This window comes from Gossypium raimondii, chromosome 3 (genome assembly GCF_025698545.1).
Source record: "Gossypium raimondii isolate GPD5lz chromosome 3, ASM2569854v1, whole genome shotgun sequence".
NCBI lineage: Eukaryota > Viridiplantae > Streptophyta > Magnoliopsida > Malvales > Malvaceae > Gossypium > Gossypium raimondii.
Window position 1 is genome coordinate 21,353,491 of NC_068567.1, and position 6,297 is coordinate 21,359,787.

Below are 6,297 nucleotides of genomic sequence, written 5' to 3' on the forward strand. Positions count from 1 at the left end.
GGCTGCTTTTGAGGCAACAAAAGAAGCAATATGGCTTCAAAAGTTTTTAACCGATCTTGAAGTCATTCTTGGTATGGAAAAAGCTATAACACTGTAACACCCCCTACCCGTTTTCGACACCAGAATAGGGTACGAGGCATTACTAGAACACAAACGCTTGTAAACGTATTTAATTGTATTATAAAGTTTCATCTAAATTAAAATTTTTAAATTTTTTTCATGCTTTTATAATTCTTCACAATATATCCTCAAAATATTATATTCATAATAAATAGGGCCTACGAGACCCGATACATACCCATGCAATTCAATGCTTCATTTTCATTTCATTCAGTTCACAATTTCTCATGCTCACAATTCAAATCATATCACTAGCAATTTCCATTTAATTCACGTACAATTCAATATTAGTAAGTTCAATAATAATACGTATTTACTATTTAATTCAACATTTTTCGATTATACCATTCATTAACACATTTATGAAATTCTCAATTTTGCAATGAAATTATCACTTTATCTTAAATAACAACATCAATTCAACTCATCATCCCCTTTTTTGTCATTTTTCACTTCAAATATGAACTTACTATTTCATTACCTTTCTACACCCGTTTCCTATGCATATCACACAAGACATAAACATATCGTTCAACCATAGTCGCAAGCTAGTGCATTTAAGCATAATTCTTTTTGGAACTAACCACATGATAAACCATTTCACTAGAGATTACATAATTTAAACCTTACCACCCCTGCCATGATCACAAACATATTTCTATTTAGGCACTTACCATTTCAACGCATAACTTATAAGTTTAACGTGACATAATCCAACCACAACTTGGTCAAAGCCTAAGCATGTACATGAAATATGTTAACCAAATAAACATATAGCATAAGCATTATGAGCATGGATGAGCACAAAATTTATTAATGTATCAAACTTACCAACATGTGTTAATTCATAAACCATTCATCACATTACTTCAAGCTAAATCATATTCCAAATATACCATACACACATACTATGAAACTTTATTTTCCCACATGAGCTTAAATCATGACCAATAATACGCAAATATAAGCATCATTTTTATTTCATCGTTTATCAATTATAATCGAGCATATTACCAATTATACACAAATAATTCATATATTTCCCAATTTTCCTCCTCCTCCTCTCCATTCCACATCCTTAATGTGTAGAACACACTTAAACAACATTATCCATACTTTCACTATTTTCCTGTATGTAAATTCAAGCTGTCTATCTGAGTCAGAGTCACTTATTTATTTATATCTCAAGCTACCGAGCTCCAAATTAAGATCCGTTAATTTTAATTGAAACTAGACTCATATATTTCTTACCATAAAATTTTTAGAATTTTTTGCTTAGCCAATAAGTACAGTTTATTCTTTAAAGTTCCCCTATTTCACTACTCGATAGTTTTGACCTTTCTTCACTAAAAATTAATTATTTCAGAGTACAAAATTCGGATAATGTTCTCATTTGTTTGTTTTGAAAATAAACTCATTCAGGATTTTAAACATATAAATTTTATCCCATAATTATTTTTTTACAATTTTTAATGATTTTCCAAAGTCAGAACAGGGGATTCCAAAATCATTCTAGCCATGTCTCACTAAAATTCAAATATCTCATAATATAAAACTCGTTTGGTTGCTCTTTCTCTTTTATGTGAAAATAGACTCATTCATATTTAATTTCACATCTTATTCACTCTCTAATTCGATTTCCACCATTTTTGGTGATTTTTCAAAGTCATACAACTGCTGCTGTCCAAAACTATTTTGTTGCTAAATTTACTCTTTCATAATTTCACTTACTCCATTGCATCTTACCGATGGTTTGATCAAATATCGAGCACATTGTTCATAAATTTTCACACTTATACCTGCACTCATTCATCATATAGTCATATTCAATAACACTTAGTCGTTACATGATCTCATGTATTTTCACTTGGCCAATTTCCCGCTGAACACTTCGAAAGATACACGGTGGATCGCACATAGCATCACCCTTATAGTCAATGATACTCGGTGGAATCAGCACATAACAACCACCTTCATAATCAATAGTACCCAGTGGAATCAGCACACAACAACCACCTTTATAATCAATGATACCCGGTGGAATCAGCACACAGCAACCATCTTTATAATCAATGGTACCTGGTACACGTAGTAGCCTGCACATAGTACTACACACGTGACCATTACTATCTCTTTCACATAGTGGCCTGCACACAGCCCATGCCACACATGTGACCATTATTGCCACTTCATTCGTATCTTTTCTATTCTGGAGGTTCAACCGGGAAATTTCTCACTTTTCTTTTTCACTGATCAAAGTCAATTTCTCGTCTTTATTGATTTATAATAACACATTTAAATTACTTAACACAATATTCAATTTAGTCCAAAAATTACACTTTGGAAAATTTACATTTTTGCCCCTAAAGTTTCACAAAATTACAATTTTGCCCCTAAGCTCATAAAATAATTTTTATTCAATTTCCTTGCATTTAGGCCTAGCCGAACCATTTTCATAACTATAGTAGTCCACAATTCTCAATTATTTACACACTTGTGACATATTTTATAACTTTTACAAATTAATCCTTTTAGTTCATCGAAAATCACTTCGTGAAATACGTTCATTACACTCCAAACATTCATATTCTTCCATAAAACATCAAAATAAATGCATATCATTCATGGGTAAATTTTTGAACACAAACCCTAGTTCAAAATAATGGTAAAAATAGGTAAATCTTGTTACGAGGATTTTAAAAACGTAAAAATCATTAAAAATGGGGCTAGAACAGACTTACAATCGAGCTTGGAAGCTTGAAAAACCCTAGCCATGGTTTCTCCATGCAATTTTTGGCCTAGGGGTTGAAGATGGACAAAAATTGGCTTTTAATTTTGTTTTTAATTCATTTTAATAACTAAATAACCAAAATGCCCTTAATGAAAAACTTTCGAAACATGCCTAACCATGTCCATTTTTATCCACCAACTTAACCAATGGTCTAATTACCATTTAGGGACCTCAAATTTAAAATTTCATAACAATTGGACACCTCTAACATGTAGATCTCAACTTTTACACTTTTTCAATTTAGTCCTTTTAACTAAATTGAGTGCCCAAACGTCGAAATTTTCGAACGAAATTTTCATGATGTCATTTTGTGAAATCGTAAACCATAAAAATATAATAAAAATAAATTTTATCCTCGTCAAATTTGTGGTCCCAAAACCACTGTTCTGACTAGGCCTAAAATCGGGCTATTACAAACACTGTATTGTGATAAGAGTTCTGCAATAGCTAATACCAAGGAAATGAGAAGTCACAAGAGGACGAAACACATTGATGGAAAGTATCACTTGATACGAGAGGCAGTAGCCGAAGGAATTATAGATATGGTGAAAGTAGCTTTTGAAGATAACCTGGCGGATCTGTTTACTAAGACTCTTGTAACTAAGAGTTTTAACAAAAACGTTGAAGATATAAGAATGCAAAACATGACACATTTACTTCACTAGGGAAAGTGGGAGATTGTTGGGAAATGTGCCTATATTGTAGTAAACATGTAATTTTTTTCTATGAATGTAACGATGAATAAATAAATTTCACATTTCACTGTTATGTATTTTACATTTTTGTCTTTTATATTTTGTATACATTGCGAAATTGTGAAAAGAAAATAATAGTGCATTGAATGTCTAAGTTCAAGTTGATGATAAGTGCCATTGTAAGAACATTCACATTACAAAAAAGTCAACTTACTTTAGTAGATAATCTAAACAAATCTGTAATCTCGTAAAAAATCAAAGTGAGCATTTGATTCAAATACTTAGAAGGATTATTATGTCATCTACAATTCCAATTGAGAAGATGACTAGTCTTGGCTATTAGAGTAGTTGACTCCACGGGTAGAGATATAAATGTATTCATTGGCAGAATGATACATTGGACTAGACTCAAGATGAATTAATTATGAATCCATTTGTGAATTAATTCACTTGTGACATTCATGGTGTGATTTACCTAAATCCTGAGTTAGTCACTGACCATATATATGTAACTCACGTGTTTTGATATAAGTGGAGGCTTATGCTCTAAATATGATCGAGCTGATAGCAAGTATGTTGGGTACATGACTTGTGTATGGCATGGGTTTACTAGAAATAGTGGAATTCATAGCTTAATTAAAGAGTTAACAATATCCACTCATTGGCATTGTGTGTATTGATAAATATAGAATGTGGCTACGGGTTGCTTGTTATCGAACAAGCAATTTATCACAATCATTTGTTAACAGTGATCATTTTAATCATTAAAAAGACATAATTGTGACATTGAGATAAAATAGGATTGTATTGAGTGAACAAATTTAACTTAAAGGAATCAAAAATATCATATGAGGGTAACACACTCATGGCGAGGACATTAGACAAAATAGTTGGATGAATTGCTTTCATAAAGAGTATACAATAAGAAGTTTTCAATCATGATACTTCTTGTGGATTGACTCCATGATTAAGTAATTGCGAATTATTGGAATGATGCTTCTAGACATAATTGCAATCACTAAAGCCTAACTGTATATGTCTGATTAGTCCCTCTGCTAGCTCAACAAAAGCTCAATCGAACTGCATTTGAATCAGAAGAAAACTCTATGACTTTGGAAATAATTTAATTGAGTCGATTTATTCTATTTGGAATTAAATTTGACTGTCATAAGAAATTTTTAACTAGAGAATTTGATTAAAGAATTTTCTTGAAAAATTAATTTGGAAAATCTAAGTGATTTTTGGGAAAATTAATTTTGATAAAGTAAAATTAAATTAATCAAATTAATTAAAATTAATATGATACTTTTGGAAATTAATTTTCAAGTCAAGCAATTGGCTCTATGGGTAATTGAAGATGAGATCGAAAATTGATCTCGGGAGCCCAAAATCGAGACCAAGACCCAAAAACTGGTCAAAATGGTCGGGCCATCACTGGCTCGGACCGGTAAAAATTGAACCAGCTCGGGGTGTCGATGGCTACGATGACTGCATTTTGGTGGCCGAAAAATGGTCGACGGTGGTGGGTCTCTAGTGGCATTGCAGTAGAAGAATTACACTCCTACTGAGACTCTACCAGAGAATTTGATATAAGATTAACTATTCCAAAATAATATTATTTTAATAAATTTAATATTAAATTAAATTTAATTGTAACAACTCATTTTAAGTGAAATCAAAATAGTAGTTTCGGGACTACAAATCTGACGTGAAACTATTTATTTTATTATTATTTTAGAGTCTACAGAATATTAGCAAAGTCGTATAAAAATTTCGTTAAGAAATTTTATCGTTTACATTCTTAATTTGGTAAAAAGAACTAAATCGTAAAAGATGCAAAATTAGAGTTCTATAAGTTAAAGGTATCAAATGACTATGAAATTAAATGGTTGAGGGATTTATGCTGTAACAAGACCATATTAGTTGCTAGTGGATTTTTATGGATATTTGATTTTAAAGGTTAAATAAGTACTTTAATTATTATTGATAAATTAAATTAACTACAATCAATGTATCATCTTCCAAAAAGAGAACTCAACATTGAAATTTGAAGGAAAGAAAGCCATAGCTAGGGCTTGAAGCATTAGGTCAATTCTCAAGCTTGCATATCAAGTTAAGCCTCGTATAAATCTAGATTGAGAGAAAGATAAAGTATTTGACTAGTCAATCTTATTTCGTCATTTTTGAGATCGAGGTAAGTTCGTATGTTTAAATAGCATTTTAATGTATTTGATTTAAATGCTATTATGTTATTTATCATATTATGTTTCGACAGAAAATCAAACGACGTTACAAACACTATCGAACCCCGTTTGAACTTTAGAAATATATAGGATACAAATGACATGTCATTAGGGTTACCATGTTTTGGGTGTTAGTCCTGAATGTCCTAACCGATGGCTGAGTTTCGGTAGTTGTTGCGGCTACTCGTTAGCTTGTGTGAGCAACATCGTGTAGCTATGTTTCGAAAGGAATGGTTTTGACCATATGTTAGCACACTTTGGGTGGGCTTCCCATGTATCTGATATTATTCTAAGTGGTTCAACAGGCATGTAAAGGGATGAACCGATAATGGTTCCGATTGATTACACTATGAATTTATGGAAAGGTATGAAGTATTGATGATCAAAGTGTGTATAGCCATGTTATGAAAAGTATGAATTTATATGTATTATGATTATGAAATTTACC